The 18,237-nt window shown below is 41.8% G+C and overlaps 1 protein-coding gene across 1 annotated transcript in view; it reads right to left on the bottom strand.

Moving 5' to 3' along the window:
* CHODL (chondrolectin) overlaps positions 1–18,237 on the bottom strand; it is a 593,574-nt gene that overhangs the window by 554,673 nt on the left and 20,664 nt on the right. The window contains exon 2 of the mRNA XM_081572699.1: positions 3,047–3,133. The gene's annotated coding sequence lies outside the window, so the exon portion shown is untranslated. The remainder of the gene's footprint in view (positions 1–3,046; positions 3,134–18,237) is intronic.

Here is an 18,237-nt window from a genome sequence, read left to right as displayed (position 1 = left end):
CTTTGCAACCCCATGGACTGTTGTCTGCCAGGCTCCTCTGTACACGGAATTTTCCAGGCAAGAATAATGGAGTGGGTTGCTGTTTCCTTCTCCAGGGGATCTTCCTGGCCCAGGGGCTGAACCTGCATCTCCTATGTCTCCTACATTGCAGGCAGATTCTTTACCACTGAACTGCCGGGGAAGCCCCCACGTACATATACAGATAGATAGATATAGATATATCTATTTAAGAGGTCCAAACATAACTTAGTGTCTTCTTTGAACCAAGAATGGTAGTAGGTCATGGGAGTATAGAAATGAATAATTCATAGGCAAAATTTCAGTGTCTACGAATTCAGAAATTAACTAGAGATGAGGTGGTGGTGATGAGCTTACCAAGTGGCTCAGTGGTAAAGAATCTGCCTGCCAATTCAAGAGATGCGGGTTCAATTCCTGGGTTGAGCAGATCCCCTAGAGAAGGAAATGGCAGCCCATCCAGTATTCTTGCCTGGAGAATCCCATGGACAGAGGAACCTGGGGGCCTACAGTCCATGGGGTTGCAAAGAGCAGCAGCAGCAAGTGGGGGAGGTAAACAGACATATAAAAAGTTCATGGTAATGCAGTCCTTTAAGAACTTGCATCTAGAAATGAATAAAGTTTTGGTTAGCTCTGAAGGAAGTACCATTCCCTGGGAGAGCCTGAGAGGACGTTGTTGGTCTAGGGTGGATGGGCCTTAGTCACAAGGAGGCTAGCTGCAGGGCTCAGGGTAGGGTGGGAGGGTTGGGGGCGGGGGGTAGGGACATGTCCCACAGTTAGTGCTGACTCACTAGTGGGCAAAGCCAGGCCTTGGCATAGCTGGCTGCCGGGCTGGGGATCCTGGAGCTGGTGTCAGCCTAATGGCGAATGAGGCCAGATCCCAGGGCAGCTGGCTGTGGGACCCAAGGTATCCTGAAGTTGCTGTCAGCTTGCTGGGGGATGGGGTTGGGGCCCAAGGATAGGGTTCCAGGGCTGTGCTCACCCCCTGGTGGATGAGGCTAGGTCCTGGACTGGCTAACGTCCAGGGCTAGGTCTTCAGGTGGTCTGCTGGTGGGTGGGGCTATGTCCCCAGTTCAGCTACTGCTTGACCTGGGGTGTCAAAAGACTGGCGTCAAGTCGCCAGTGGGCAGGGCTGGGTCCTAGCACCAATAAGCTGGAGGGAGAATTGTAAAATGCTACTTGCCAGCACCAGTATCTCATGGTAAAACAAGCCCCCTAAAATGGCCGCTGCCAGAGTCTGTGTTGCCCGTCTGTGTCATGGGGTTGAGTCTAAATTGCCTCCCTCCTTTCCAGAAGGCTCTCCAAGATCAGAAAGTGGGTCTGACCCTTTCAATGTCTCCCCTGGGTCTTCAAGTGTGTGTGATTTTGTGTGCACCCTTTATAAGTGGGGTTATCTATTTCCCATAGCCCTGTGGCTCTCCTGAAGGTAAGCCCCACTGGCCTTCAAAGCCAAATGTTCTGAGGGCTTATCTTCCCTGTGCAGGATACCTGGACCGAGGAGCCCAAGGTGGGTCTCCGATATCTCACACCTTAGGAAGAACCTCTGCAATTATAATTAGCAACCTGTTTGTGGGTTGCTTACCTGGAGGTGTGAGTCTTGACTGTACCACACCTCCACCCCTCCTACCTGTCTTGTTGTGCTTCCTCCTTTATATCTTTGGGCTTCCCTGGTGGCTCAGATGGTAAAGAATCTGCCTGCAAGGCAGGAGACCCAGGTTTGATCCTTGGGTTGGGAAGATCCCTGGAGAAGGGAATGGCAACCCAAACCAGTATTCCTGCCTGGAGAATTCCATGGACAGAGGAGCCTGGCAGGCTACACAGTCCATGGGGTTGCAAAGAGTCAAACATGACTGCACGACTAACACTTTCACTTTTCACTTTTATATCTTTAGCTGTAGATAATCTTCTCTAGCTAGTTTTCAAGTCATCCTCATCAACAATTGCTCTGTATATAGTTGTAATTCTGAAGTGCTCATGGGAGGAGGTAAGCTTGGGGTCTTCCCAACCCAGGGATGGAACTCGAGTCTCTTGCATCTCCTGCATTGGTAGGCAGGTTCTTTACCACTAGCATCACCTGGGAAGCCCTCTGAGCTACCATACCCCAACACAAAATAAAAAGTTTAAAGTTTGAAAAAAAAAAAAAAGAATTCTCCCTTAACTGTGATGTTTCCTCTTGGTAAATTTCCATCCACTGAGCCCCACCCTACTTCTTGGCTACAAATTCCCATTTTTCCTTATTGGGTTGATTGGAGTTGAGCCCAATTTCTCTCCCCTACTATAAAACCCCTTTGTAATGGTTTCTATACTGTTTGTGATATTCCCCCTGAATAAAGTCTGCCTTAGCATTCTTTAACAAGTGTCATGAATAATTTTCTTTTTAATAGACTTCAACATACGAATTTTGGAGCGCAGGGACTCAATCCAGCTGATAATATAGGGCTTTGAAAGTTTTGAGAAGATACAGTAAGGAAGTTCCAGGGAAGAGTTTCTCCTGAGAGAGACAAAGAGAGAAAGAGGGAGGGAGGGAGAGGAGATTCTTGGTTTTCTTAGAGCTCTGGAAGAGGGCATGGATTGGCTAGGACCACCTCAAGCTCTGTGCTGGGGAGTAAGGAGAAAAGAATGAAAAAAGTAGTTGGCATCCTGTAGGGTAACACTTCTGTGTGGTTTAGGAAAAATAAACCTCAGGAAAACACAAAATCAGACAATACTCTGACATTTAGCCCTAGGTATATCATGGCAATTGAAATGCCCACTACTATTCCATCACCAAAGAACCATGTTTATAATTACTACCAGTTATTGATTGCCTCGGAGAAGGCAATGGCAACCCACTCCTGTACTCTTGCCTGGAGAATCCCAGGGACTGGGGAGCCTGGTGGGCTGCTGTCTATGGGGTCGCACAGAGTCGGACATGACTGAAGTGACTTAGCAGCAGCAGCAGCATTGATTGCCTACTAGTTCAGTCCAACAGAGACATTAAGGGCCCTAGGGTCAGACAACCTTGCATTTGAGTCCCAGCTGTATCACTTACCATGAGACTTTGAAAAATTCAACTTCTAGGCACCTCATCTTCTCTTCTGGAAACTTTGAATAATGACTGCGTCTTCCTCAGATGGCTCTAGTTAGGATTATATGAGATATGATTTAGTGTTAATATAGTCAGGGACTATAATATAAAAGTCCCTGAATTTTTTATATTTTATCTTTTTTATTTTGGGGGGAACACAATTCAGCCCCTAAAAATACCCAAAATAATTAAAATCAGTGTCTCAAAGAGACATCTGTATACCCATGTTCATAGCAGCATTATTGACAATAGCCTAAAGGTGGAGGCAACTCAAGAGTCCATCAAAAAATAAACAGATAAAACGGGATATATGTATCAGTTTAGTCACTCTGTCGCATCTGATTCTTTGTGACTCCATGGACTGCAGGACACCAGGCTTCCCTGTCCGTCACCAACTCTCAGAGCTTGCTCAAACTCATGTCCATTGAGTCAATGATGCCATCTGACCATTCATGTCTATATCAGTGCTATTTTGCTTTCACTGAATGATAAACATTACAAATGTCTTATTCTCTGTTATCTCCTTCTCCTCCTGCCTTCAATCTCTCCCAGCATCAGGGTCTTTTCTAAGGAGTCAGTTCTTCGCATCAGGTGGCCAAAGTATTGAAGCTTCAGCTTCAGCATCAGTCCTTCCAATGAATATTCAGGACTGATATACTTTAGGATTGACTGGCTTGTTCGCCTTGCAGTCCAAGGGACTCTCAAGAGTCTTCTCATACACCACAGTTCAAAAGCATCAATTCTTCAGCACTCAGCTTTCTTTACGGTCCGACTTTCACGTCCATACATAACTACTGGAAAAAACCATAGCTTTGACAATATGAACTTTGTCAGCAAAGTAATGTCTCTGCTTTTTAATATGCTATCTAGGTTTGCCATAGCTTTTCTTCCAAGGAGCAAGCATCTTTAATTTCATGGCTGCAGTCACTATCTGCAGTGATTTTGGAGCCCAAGAAAAGAAAGCATCTCACTGTTTCCATTGTTCCCCCATCTATTTGCCATGAAGTGATGGGACCAGATGCCATGATCTTAGTTTTTTGAATGTTGAATTTTAAGCCAGCTTTTTCACTCTCTTCTTTCACATTCATCAAGAGGCTCTTTAGTTCATCTTCACTTTCTGCCATAAGGGTAGTGTCATCTGCATATCTGAGGTCATTGATATTTCTCCTGGCACTCTTGATTTCAGCTTGAGCTTCATCCAGCCTGACATTTCGCATGATATACTCTGCATATTAAGTTAAATAAGCAGGGTGACAATATACAGCCTTGACGTACTCCTTTCCCAATTGAAACCAGTCCCTTGTTCCATGTCTGATTCTAAATGTTGTTTCTTGACCTGAATACAGGTTTCTCAGGAGGCAGGTCAGGTGGTCTGGTATTCCCATCTCTGGAAGAATTTTCCACAGTTTGTCATGATCCACATAGTCAAAGGCTTTGGTGTAGTCAATAAAGCAGAAGTAGATGTTTTTTTGGACTCTCTTGCTTTTTTGATGATCCAACAGATGTTAGCAATTTGATCTCTAAGTCCTCTGGCTTTTCTAAATCCAGCTTGAACATCTGGGAGTTCTCAGTTCACATACTGTTGAAGCCTGGCTTGGAGAATTTTGAGCATTCCTTTGCTAGCATGTGAGATGAGTGCAATTGTGTAGCAGTCTGAACATTCTTTAGCATTGCCTTTCTTTGGGATTGGTATGAAAACTGACCTTTTCCAGTCATGTGGCCACTGCTGAGTTTTCCAAATTTGCTGGCATATTGAGTGCAGCACTTTCACAGCATCATCTTTTAGGATTTGAAATAGCTCAACTGGAATTTCATCACCTCCACTAGCTTTGCTTGTAGTGATGCTTGCTAAGGGCTACCTGACTTCACATTCCAGGATGTCTGGCTCTAGGTGAGTGATCACACCATCGTGATTATCTGGGTCATGAAGATCTTTTTTGTATATTTCCTCTGTGTATTTTTGCCACCTCTTCTTAATATCTTCTCCTTCTCTTAGGTCCATACCATTTCTGTCCTTTATTGTGCCCATTTTTGTATGAAATATTCCCTCAGTATCTCGAATTTTCTTGAACAGATCTCTAGTCTTCCCCATTCTATTGTTTTCCTCTATTTCTTTGCTTTGATCACTCAGGAAGGCTTTCTTATTTCTCCTTTCTATTCTTTGGAACTCTGCATTCAGATGGGTATATCTTTCCTTTTCTCCTTTGCCTTTAGCTTCTCTTCTTTTCTCAGCTATTTGTAAGCCCTCCTCAGACAACCATTTTGCCTTTTTGCATTTCTTTTTCTTGGGGATGGTCTTGATCACTGCCTTCCTGCACAAAGTCATAAACCTCCTTCCATAGTTCTTCAGGCACTCTGTCTATCAGATCTAATCCCTTGAATCTATTTTTCACTTCCACTGTATAATCATAAGGGATTTCTCACTTCCTCTGTATAATCCCTTGAATCTATTTCTCACTTCCACTGTATAATTGTATATATATACACACACACACATTGGAATATTATTCAGACTTAAAAATGAAATAAATATTGATGTGTGCTATGACAAGGATTAACCTTGGGTATATTATGCTAAATGGATTAAAAACAGTCACAAAAAGACAAATACTGTATGATCCTACTTATATAAGTCACCTATAAAATTCATAGAAACTGAAACTACAAGGGTTGTTGCAACTATAACCCAATTTAAAAAAAAAAAAAAGAAATACAGGGTGCTTGCCAGGGGCTGAGAGGAGAGAGGAATGGGGTGTTAGTGTTCAATGGGTATGGAAGTTCAGTTTCGCAAGATGAAATAATTTGGGAGTTTAGATGCACAACAATGTGAATGTACTTAACACTATTGAAGTGCACACCTAAAAATGGTTAAGATGAAAAATTTTATGTTTTGTATCTTTTAAATAAATTTTAAAGTTAAAAATTACATAGCTGTATACACATGTTATACCATTGTTAATTTCCTTGCTTTGATCATGTACTATGTTTATGTAAGATGCAACCATTTAGGCACACTAGGTGAATGGAACAGGGGGTCTCCATGTATGGTCTTTGGAATTTCCTGTGAATCTATAATTACTTCAAAGCAAAAAGGTTTTAAAATTTATATTCTTGTGTTAAAACAATTAAGGAAGTTAGAGATTGTCAATTAAATCTCTTGTACCAGGATAACAGAACTTTACGGAGACAGAGATTAAACTGTTTAACCTCAGCCTGCCCATGGGGGCAACTTTAATCAGAAAGAAGCTCACAAACTGGAACCCAATTGGACCAAGTAACCCATGTAATTACTGACCTGGACTCTTGGGCCCCTGAATCAACAGAAATCGATAAGAGGCCAGACAAGAATTTCAGGCAAAGTGTTATCAGAACTCGTGCTACAGCACGAGGGGAATGAAAACAAGAATCAAGACACCCAAGCTCACTATTTTATCTATTTTTAATCTCCTACAAAAATCCTGTGAGGAAACAATAAATGCTGGAGAGAGTGTGGAGAGAAGGGAACCCTCCTACATTGCTGGGGGAATGTGAATTGGTACAGCCACTGTGAAGAATACTATGGAGCTTCGTTAAAAATCTAAAATTAGACCCAACAATCCCACTCCTGAGCACATATCCAGAGAAAAACATGATCCGAAAGGATACTTGAACCCCAACATTCATTGCAATACTGTTTATACTAGCCAAGACATGGAAGCAACCTCAATGTCCATTGACAGAGGAATGGATAAAAAAGATGTTGTACATGTATACAGTGGAATATTACTCAGCCAGTAAAAAGAAGGAAATAATGCCATTTGCAGCAACATGGATGGACCTATAGATTGTCATACTGAGTGAAGTAAGTCAGACAGAGAAGGAGAAATATTGTATGACATCCCTTATATGTGTAATCTAAAAAGAAATTGATTCAAATAAATTTTCAAACCAGAAAGAGACTCACAGACTTAGAGAATGAACTTATGGTTGCCTGGGGGAAGGATGGGGGTGGAGGGATAGTTAGGGAGCTTGGGATGGACAAGTACACACTGTATATTTAAAATGGAGAAGCAACAAGGACCTACTGTATAGCACATGGAAATCTGCTCAATGTTATGTGGCAACCTGGATGGGAGGGTGTTGGGTGGGGAATGGATACATGTATATGTATGGCTGAATCCCTTCAGCATTCACCTGCAACTATCACAACATTGTTTGTTAATTGGCTATTGTTTGTTAATCAGTACAAAATAAAAAGCTAAAATGTAAAAAAAAAAAATTCCGTGAGGTACATATCATCAGCCCCCCTCCAACTGTCTCCTAGCATCCCACATACCCCAGGTATCACTGAAGATAATTTACATGAAATTCATGAGAGCTCTACTCCCCAAAACTGATGGAAGCAGTAGCTTCAAAATCACTTCCTTCTTCTCCTCTTTGGATGGTGCAATTATCCTGTACATAGCTGTTCTCCCGGCACAGTTCCTATGACAACGGCTCTCTCAGATATTTTTCTGCCCATCCATATTACTTATGGTTCTTCTTGTTACCAAAGAAAATCATCAAATAAAGCCTTATGTCAAGGGTTTTGTTAACGGGAAGTCTTTTGTTAATGAGGACTCTCAGAAAAGAGCTATGATGCTCCATCAACCGAGGCGACAAATTGCTTTAAGCTGTTTCTGTTTAAATGTTATAAAGCCCCGTACACACTCACTCTCTCCAGCACAATAATTGGGAACATGTACAATTAGATGTCATAGTTACTAGTACAATGCAAAGCAAAGAGTTTCATTCTGATTGATCTCTTTTAAAAAATCTTTTTCTCGTGATGTTTCTTTCATTTTAATTGCCTGTTGCAATTTGCTTTACAATACCACAGTATGTAAACATTTGGAACTTTGTGTACACAATTCAACTCTAATCTACACCCCAGGGATCAATGAACATATGAAGTGGCCTGATACAATAAACACCCTAAGAACTGGCCAGGTAGCGTTCAAAAGTATTTTTGTCAAAAAAAAAAAAAGGTGAAATTGTTAGTTGCTTAGTTGCACTGACTCTTTGTGACTCCTGGGACTGTAGCCTACAAGGCTCTGCCCATGGAATTCTCCAGGCAAGAATACTGGAGTGGGTTGCCATTTCCTCTTCCAGGGGATCTTCCTGACCCAGGGATCCAACCCAGGCCTCCTGCATGGCAGGCAGATTCCTTACTGTCTGAGCCACCAGAAAAGCCCATATCAACACTAAAAGCTTTATTATTTAGTGTGTTAGAAAGACTTTCTAATTGGTGAAATCAGTGGAGTTTAAGACCTGACCACCCCCTCCATTTGAACACACTTGTCTTCATCTTGGGGAGAGTCATTCATGAAGATCCTGGTCATTGTCTCAAGGGTTGAAACAGAAAATATTAGAAGTAAACAGAGGCTATACAATTGTTTTATGCCTGCTTGCTATCCAATATTTGTTTACTTAGCACGATATGGTCTGAAATGAGTAACTGACAAGGCCCTACTGTATAGCACACAGAACTCTGCTCAACGTTATGTGGCAGCCTGGATGGGAAGAGAGTTGGGGGAGAATGGATACACACATATATATGGTTGAGTCCCTTCACTATTTACCTGAAACTATAACAACATTGTTTGTCAATTGGCTATGGTGGTGGTTTAGTTGCTAAGCTATGTCCAACTCTTGCGACCCCATGGACTGTAGCTTGCCAGGCTCCTCTGTCCATGGGACTCTCCAGGCAAGAATACTGGAATGGGTTGCCATTTCCTTCTCCAGGGGATCTTCTCGACCCAGGAATCAAACCCAGGTCTCCTGCATCGCAGGCAGATTCTTTAACAACTGAGCTATGAGGGAAGCCCAGTCTTCATATAATTGGCTACACCCCAATACAAAATAAAAAGTTAAAAAAAAAAAAGAATAATATGGTCTGAAATATACTTTTGCTATAGCTATCTGATAGAAAGGTGGTAAGTGATATTCCCTCTAACTACTGGAGAGCTCTGATAAAGTTCAAAATTACCTGACATTCGTGCAATGAAAAGTAACCGGGACTAAGTTGGTTCAAATTCTCATACTCCATTCTTCAACACACAGCTCATAATAATCTGTATACTTCAATTTCCCCTGCCAGACTGGCATTTGTTTTCATTGACAGGCTCATTGATCTTTAAGAAAGTGCAGTCTACTGTCAGAATATTATCTTCAGGCGACATAGAAATGCTCTAGTGTCCATAACCACCATTTAGATACTGAGTCATGAATCCTCATACTAATTCCCAGACACTTTGTTTTCCCTTTTAAGACTATTTTTAGAGCAGTTTTTGTTCATATCAAAATTGAATGAAAGGCACTGTGATTTCCCATTATCCTCTGTCCTCAATACATGCACAGCCTCCCCCACTATCAACATTCCCCCCAGCAGTGGTACATTTGCTACAACTGGTGAACCTACACTGACAGATCATTATCACACATAGTCCGCAAGTTGACTCTAGGGTTCATTCTTGGTTTTATACATTCTATGGGTTTTGACAAACATATAATTATATGTATCCATCATGATAGCATCATACAGAGTAGTTTCAATGACCTAAAAGTCTTCTGTGTTACACCTGTTTATGCTTCCCTCCCACTGCCAACTCCCTGGAACCACTGATCTTTTAATAAATGATATACATTTATCTCCCCTCTCCCTACTATCTCCCTAAACAGCCCTCCCATCTGAGCTCCCAAATCCACTTGCAAGTACTTGTATTACAATACATCTGACATTGTTTCTGTTATTTTCACTAAGACGCCCCAAGACTGTGAGTTTTTAAGTAAGGCTTTTTCATTCATATGTATCAGCTTTACTCCCAGTAGAGGGTCTGGCATGTGGTAGGAATGCAATAACTGCTTGGTGAGTGAGTGAGAAAGTGACTCCTGGAAGTTAACACTTATTCCCTTTATGGTTTTGGAATCACTCCTCTACCAGCAGCACTTGTGATTTCCCAAATGAAGCTTTACATGCCTGAGAGTCTAACATGATTGGTCACCACAGGAAAAGCTTGATTTCCCTCCAATTCACTCTCTAAGGCTTTTACTCTGTGGCAGGGTTAAAATGCAGATCAAATATAAGAAGTAAAGAAACAAAGTGCCTTTAACAATTCTATGAAGTACAGAAAGCAAATTGTAAAGTCTCAACATTTCATCATAGTGTCCTGACATGGAAAGTCCATGTGGCTGTTTGGTAAGGCAGTGCCGGGCTTTCTTCATCTCAACTTATAGACACCTTTTGAGGCAGAGAATGGATATCAAGAAAACCAATGGCTGGAGTGCCTAGTATTGTTAGGCCAGTGGTAGATGGACAAAATGGCCAGAAGGGTTCCTCATTGCATAAATACACTTGGAAAACATCCTTTAGGAAAGAATGTCAGGAACATTCTGGAAGGTTTATGTCTGAACTATGTCAGAGACTGGAAAAAACAAAGGTTGGAAACCACTGCTTTTGATTTTAGACCATGCAACCCCAAGTACAGAACTGCTTGACCTAATTTCTGATTCCACAAACAGCTTTGGGGAAATCGTCATTACTTCACCCTAGCCTTCCCAGAACAAGAACCAAACATCCCTGAGGACGCCGAGTGACACCACCACCCCACCACCAAGCTGGCACTGGCAAAGAGGTAGGCTATTTGCAGAGAGCACGCCGCCTCTGCTGTGAGTGGGCAGTGAAGTACCAGAGAGATGCGTGCTGCCTGCCTGGAGACAGGGTTGCTAGGTACCTCTGAAGTAGTGAGACCAAGAGGTGTGCATTATTTCCCCCACACTTCTGATTTTACACAGTGACAGTGGTAGCCTGGAAACAACAGGACAGAATAGTGCCTGTGATGTCAGAAATAATGGCCAGCCAAGTGCCCTATGGGGCAGAAGGAGCCGGGTTGAAGCTTTTATCAAGAGCAGGAGAAAAAACGTAATGAGATTTGGTTTCACCATAATTGCTTAAGCAGCCTGGGTGAGAACTAATTATGAGTTCTTCTGGCTCCAGAGAAACCCCACCTCTTCCTTCTCCAGGATGGTACTAAAATATCAGCATTGCATCATCAGAAATCACTCCCATTGGCGGCCTTTCTTAAGGAAAGCCGTGTGCGCTGTTTCTCTGAAAGCCACTGGAAATTGAATAGACCAGGAATTTATATCTTTCCAAGGCAAATAAAATATTCCTGGCACTTCCTTGTCACTTGAAAGCTCCTAGAGTGCTTGCCTATTATTATGTCATAGAGGAAGTATTGTTTCTAAAATGTGGGAGTGATGAAATGCTCCCACAAAATGAAATGAAGGGACAAGTTATAGGCCCTACGTCACTACAACAGCCCTGCCACTGTGAGACTCAGGGTTAAGTCCTGGGTTTCAGAACCAAGCTGTTCAATGGTGATATTTGGGGGCTCTCACTGGGCTCTAACGGACTTCCCTGGTGGCTCAGTCAGTAAAGAATCTGCTTGCAATGCAGGAGACCAGGGTTCAATTCCTGGGTAGGGGAGATCCTTTGGAGAAGGGAATAGCAACCCACTCCAGTATTCTTGCCTAGGAAATCCCATGGACAGAGGAGCCTGAGGGGCTACAGTCCATGGAGTAACAAGAGTTGGGCATGAATTAACGACTAAAACAACAACTGGGCTCTAATGGCCCTAAAGAGTAAAGGACTTTTGCTCAGAAAGTTGGTCACTTAATTCTCAAAAGAGCAGAGGTAACACTGAAAATCAACTTGTGTTCATCCAGGTTAATAGTCCAGTTTGCAAAAGTAGATGCAAACAAAGTAATAATGCTATAAAGTGATTGTTTGGAATCTGTGAGCTCTGAGAATGAGGCAAGTAGATATACAGAAGTAAAAAGAACATGAGTTCAAATCCTAGGTTCAATCTGGGTCTAAACCCTAACCCTAATGCTTACTAGCTATACATAAGTTATTTGCCTTGTTGGAATGTCAGATTCAACCGAGAAAAGAGGTAAAAGTATCAGTTCCTATGTAAGCATGAGAAATAATATGTAAAGTGTCTGCACTGCACTTACACAGAATGTACACAATAAATGGTAGCACGGGTCACAATTCTCTCTCTCTTGATGAGAAAGCCTAAGCTGAGTGCTTCATACACAGGTGGCACTGTGGGGGTGACAAAGACACACCAAGTATGACTTCTCTTCTGAACCGTCACAATGTAGCTAGTTGGGAGGCAGAAGGGGTGTGAGGACTGAAACAAGCAACAGCAAAACAACACTATAGAATTAGAAACTACAGATCTTCCCCAGCTTAGGATGGGGCTAAGTCCCAATAAACCCTGGGAAACCCTGTATAAATGGGAAACATCCTAAGTCAAAAATCCATCTAACACACCTAGCCTACTGAACATCCTAGCTTAGACTAGGCTTCCTTAACCGTGTTCAGAACACATCAGTCTAGAGTTGGGCAAAATCATCTCACACGAAAACTGTTTTATAATACAGTGCTGAGTATCTCAGGGGCTTTATTGAATACGGTACTGAAAGTGAAAAACAATAGTTGGAAGGTTACTAAATGGTTCTCTGTGTGTCGGCTGTTTATCTTTGTGGCCACGTGGCTGACTGGGAGCTGTGGCTTGCTGTGGCTGCCTGGCATCATGAGAGAGTATTGCACTACGTATGGATGGCTCAGGAAAAGATTCAAAGGAGTGTTTCTAGTGAATCAGTATCACTTTCACACTACTGTAAAGTCAAAAAAATCTAAGTTGAAATCACAGTAAATCAGGGACCGTCTGTCAATGGTACAGCACAAATTTGAAGCAGGGGAGAAGCTCAGGGGAAAGGAAGAACGATGCAAGTAGAGTGATAACTTCAATCACTTGAACAGAAAAGCAAACCCAGGTGGGATTTTCCCACCACTAAGGTTCACACAGAAGCGAAACTGCAGATTTAACAAAAACAGAAGGGCAATCCACTGAGAAGAGGCTCATTTAAGCACCCAAAGGATATCTGAGCAAAAGTCAACTTTGGCTGCTTATTCACCAAGGCATCATTCTCAAACAAGACTGGAGCCCTTTGGAAGCTCTAAGCATGGACCTTGACTGGGCTCACCTGTGGTAGACAGGAGACTGAGTAACCAACTTTATTCTACAAGAAGAGTTAGGAAATGAGGAGCAAAAATAAATCATCCAACTCCATAAAAAGTCCAAACTGAAATACAAGTTTAACATGTGGTACTTTATAAAATTAAATGGCTGATTGTACCCATGACTCTGCTGTTCTCCCTTGTCATATATATATACCTTTAAATATGTATTAGAGTTATGCCTAACCCCATAAAAATGGATAAACAATACACAGCACTTTAGTTTCTATAAACCTTAGTAGTTTGAATCTGAACCCCCAAGGAAAATCCAGTCTTTATGCTTGACCACTCCTTTATTGGGAAAAGAGGAAGAAAACACAGTAGCATTGATTGTGCATTTAAGTCACACTCAGGCTTACTATTGTGTACAGATTTGCCTAAATACCATGTGAACGTGAATATAAATGATATTCTCTCCAAAAACTATTACACAGACGTAAAAATGGTTACCTTATATTGGGTTAGCCAAAAAGTTCATCTGGGTTTTTTCCATAAGTTGCAGAAAAATCCTAATGAACTTGTTGGCCAACCCAATATTCAAATCTTTACAAAGTTAATTATCCTGATTCAATCTCAATAGCAGAAGTTTAAAATGCTTACTGAAGTCAGCTAATGAAGTTGGTAAAAAAGGAGGCAAAAATATTTTATACAGAATTGAAGTTATTCCTTGAGATAGGAATTGTAAATTATAACAGTTGGATGACATTGCAAATAATCATTTTAAAAATCAACTTTAAAAAGTAGTATAGTAACTGATTAGTTTAGAAAGATAATAAATGTAGATCTGCTGGTATAAACTGAATGTTTACATAGGTAGGAGCTTTGAGAATCAACATATTCATGAGGATAGAACTCTTATGAATGGGAATAGTGTCCTCACCAAACATCAAATCTTCCAGCACCTTGATCTTGGACTTCCCAGTCTCCATAACTGTGAGAAATGAATGTTGGTTGTTGAAGTCGCTCAGTCCGTGGTATTTTTGTTATATCAGCCTGAATAGATTAAGACAACTCATATGTGAAATAAACCAACTGTGGAGTAAATACAACCCACTGAATATATTCATTTGTTTTTTATACTTTTCAGAAACCCTATTAAGACATGGTAAAGAATTTTTTAAGACATCAAATCACAAGGACAAAGAATGGGGAAACACACAACAGCATCAAAATTTGAAAGTCTGGAAGGTTAATGAAAGATCACTAAATGCGCCAGTTCCAAGAGTACTGGGTCCCAAAATGATCATACAAAAGCTGAGAGGCATTGATTACACATGAGTTGGGAATTTGTGCACTGGGCAGCTATGGAAGTGGGATTAAAAGTAGAGAAAAAAATCAGTATCAGAGTCTCAAACCCTTATTCACCCCCAACAAAACCTAGAAGTTTCTTTTTGGAAAACCTAAAACTGGGCTCTGGGAGAGTTGGAGAACTGCAATACCAAGCAGTAAGTTAAAAATATGTGGATATTGGCATTTTGGAACAAAAATCCTCCTTGTCCCTACTCCTCTTTTTTACCTGGCTCTCAGAGTGCTAGCATTCAAGCCTGAGCCTCTCAGAAAGCAGTTCAAAACTCTTTCTCTAATGAATCCAGCCCAATTCACTACCAAAAAAAAAAAAAATTCAAAGGGAAAGCCTAGACCTGCATTGTCCAATATAGCAGCCATTAGCCACTTGTAGTGATTTACAGTAAAATGCAGTCGTGTTGTGATCAACTCTTTACAACCCCATGGACAGAGGAACCTGGTGGGCTACGGTCCATGGGGATTCTCCAGGCAAGAATACTGGAGAGGGTTGTCATGCCCTTCTCCAGGGGATCTTCCCAACCCAGGGATTGAACCCAGGTCTCCTACACTGCAGGCAGATTCTTTACCATCTGAGACCCCAGGCCCAAGAATACTGGAGTGTGTAGCCAATCCCTTCTCCAGAGGATCTTCCCTTCTCCAGAGGATCTTCCTGACCCAAGAGTTGAACAGGGGTCTCCTGCATGGCAGGCATATTCTTTATCAGCTGAGATACCAGGGAAGCCAGTAAATTACATAAAATTAAAGCATCATTTCCTCAGTGATCAACAGATGTATGGCTATTGGTTATAAGACAGACAACATGCCCATAATCACATAAAGTTATATTAGCACTGGTCTTGACAAATCTTCATACAGCAGAGTCAACAGTCTCCACCCTCACACGCTGTGTGCCATGCTCTCAACTATGTGCAAACATGAAGGATCGCCAGATGTCTAAGACATCTTTTAACACACACACACACAAAGAGAACTGAGTTACAGTTTAAGTAAACTGGAAGAACCAAAGAAAATACACAGAGAAGAAACATATTATATTTGATATCTTCATGGAGGTAAAGTTCAGTTCAGTTCAGTTCAGTTGCTTAGTCATGTCCGATTCTTTGCGACCCCATGAACTGCAGCATGTCAGGCCTCCCCGTCCATCACCAACTCCCAGAGTTTGTCGGGAGCTGCGATAGGTATTACTGACAAAATGGAGGCACGGCCCCAACCCCCTCTCCTCATCCCACAGGCACGGTCCCGGGATGAAGGAGTTAGGTCTTGTGATTCTGACTTGTCCTTTCCTTCCTCCGGTTGAGTTGGCTGGAAAGAATGTTATAATCCATAACGTTAACTATTGACATTTGTTCAAGGATCTTTACAAAGAATGCTCCAGGATGAGCACATAGGCTGCAGCTTGAGACCATAGGAAACATTGTTATCTGAAACCTGCCTGTAAGGGGGATGTTTATGGCAAAAGAAGTTTGCTGAGTTTAGGGGTTAGGAATAATTAAGAATAGTTAGAAGCTAAAAGTTTAAGGTATGTTGTAGTGTTGGCATATTTTACTATAGCTTATGGAAACTAGGTATTTTAGAGATACTAATAGCTAAAAGCCTTTTTAGGAGATGATGAGCTTAAGTTACAAGGGGATAACAGGATTTAGAGAGATAAGAAATAAACTGAGGAATGTGATATACAGCCCAGAGACAAACTTGAGTTACAATGTTATCACAAGGACACTTAAGAGGGAACTCTGAAGAACAACAATGATTTATGGAGACAGTAAATATGGGTGAGGGGAAACTGAAGATGTCATACCTCTGACCTAATGCATAAAAGAAAACCTGATGCTTAAAATAAACATGCAGCCTAGTGCTTTGAGTGAGAGGCTGCATCATTTTCTCCCCCGACGCCGTCCATCCTGAGGGAACCCCTGGACCAGCTGGAGCAGGACTCCGGCAGGAGTTTACCCAAACTCACATCCATTGAGTCAGCGATGCCATCCAGCCATCTCATCCTCTGTCATCCCCTTCTCCTCCTGCCCCCAATGTTTCCCAGCATCAGGGTCTTCTCAAACGAGTCAGCTCTTTGCATCAGGTGGCCAAAGTATTGGAGTTTCAGCTTCCACATCAGTCCTTCCAATGAACACTCAGGACTGATCTCCTTTAGGATGGACTGGTTGGATCTCCTTGCAGTCCAAGGGACTCTCAAGAGTCTTCTCCAACACCACAGTTCAAAAGCATCATATTTTCGGCACTCAGCTTTCTTTATAGTCGAACTCTCACATCCATACATGACTACTGGAAAAACCATAGCCTTGATTAGACAGATCTTTGTTGGCAAAGTAATGTCTCTGCTTTTCAATGTGCTGTCTAGGTTGGTCATAACTTTTCTTCCAAGGAGTAAGTGTCTTTTAACTTCATGGCTGCAATCACCATCTGCAGTGATTTTGGAGCCCAAAAAAATAAAGTCAGCCACTGTTTCCCCATCTGTCATGAAGTGATGGGACCGGATGTCATGATCTTAGTTTTCTGAATGTTGAGCTTTAAGCCAACTTTTTCACTCTCCTCTTTCACTTTATCAAGAGGCTCTTTAGTTCTGCTTCACTTTCTGCCATAAGGGTGGTGTCATCTGCATATCTGAGATTATTGATATTTCTCCCAGCAATCTTGATTCCAGTTTGTGCTTCTTCCAGCCCAGCGTTTCTCATGATGTACTGGGTGACAATATACAGCCTTGACATACTCCTTTTCCTATTTGGAACCAGTTTGTTGTTCCACGTCCAGTTCTAACTGTTGCTTACTGACCTGCATACAGGTAAGAGGCAGGTCAGATGGTCTGGTATTCCCTTCTCTTTCAGAATTTTCCACAGTTTATGGTGATCCACACAGTCAAAGGCTTTGGCATAGTCAATAAAGCAGAAATAGATGTTTTTCTGGAACTCTCTTGCTTTTTCGATGGTCCAGCGGATGTTGACAATTTGATCTCTGGTTCCTCTGCCTTTTCTAAAATCAGCTTGAACATCTGGAAATTCACGGTTCATGTATTGCTGAAGCCTGGCTTGGAGAATTTTGAGCATTACTTTACTAGTGTGTGAGGTAAGGTAGTTTGTTGTAAAAAAAAAAAAAAAATCAATACATACAAATAGAAGATATTAGATATTTTTAAAAGTACAGTGATAGAGTACTTTGCTGGTGGTATAGTGGATAAGAATCCACCTGCCAATGGAGGGGACACAGGTTCGATCCCTGGTCCAGGGAGGATTCCACCTGCCTCAGAGCAACTAAGTATATAAGCCACAACTACTTAAGTCTGCATGCTCTGAGGCCCATGAGACACAACTAGTCAGCCTAAGTGCTGCAACCACTGAAGCCCTTGTGCCTAGAGCCTGTGCCCTACAACAAGAGAAGCCCATGCACCACAACTAGAGGGTAGTCCCCACTCTCCACAACTAGAGTAAGCCCGCTCAGCAACAAAGACCCAGCACAACCAAAAAATATAATAAATATTTTAAAAAATTCAATGACATAAATTACAAACTTGACAGACATGTTATAGAAGATAAAACTGGAGAAACTGCTCAGAAAGCAGACTGGAAAATAGCAAATAATCAGAAAAGGAGAGGATAATTTAAGTTCAACATTCAAATAAAAGGAGCTCCCAAGAAACCAAACAGAGAAAATGAGGGGAAATAATTACTTAAGAAGCATTTCAAGTGAATTTCCCAGAGTGGAATGACCTAAGTATCCAGACTGAAAGAGA

Source organism: Giraffa tippelskirchi, chromosome 2, assembly GCF_054371585.1.
Source record: "Giraffa tippelskirchi isolate mGirTip1 chromosome 2, T2T-mGirTip1v1.2.pri, whole genome shotgun sequence".
In the NCBI taxonomy this organism is placed as follows: domain Eukaryota; kingdom Metazoa; phylum Chordata; class Mammalia; order Artiodactyla; family Giraffidae; genus Giraffa; species Giraffa tippelskirchi.
The sequence above is the reverse complement of the archived record's forward strand: the minus strand, read 5'-3'. Positions and strand labels throughout refer to the sequence as shown.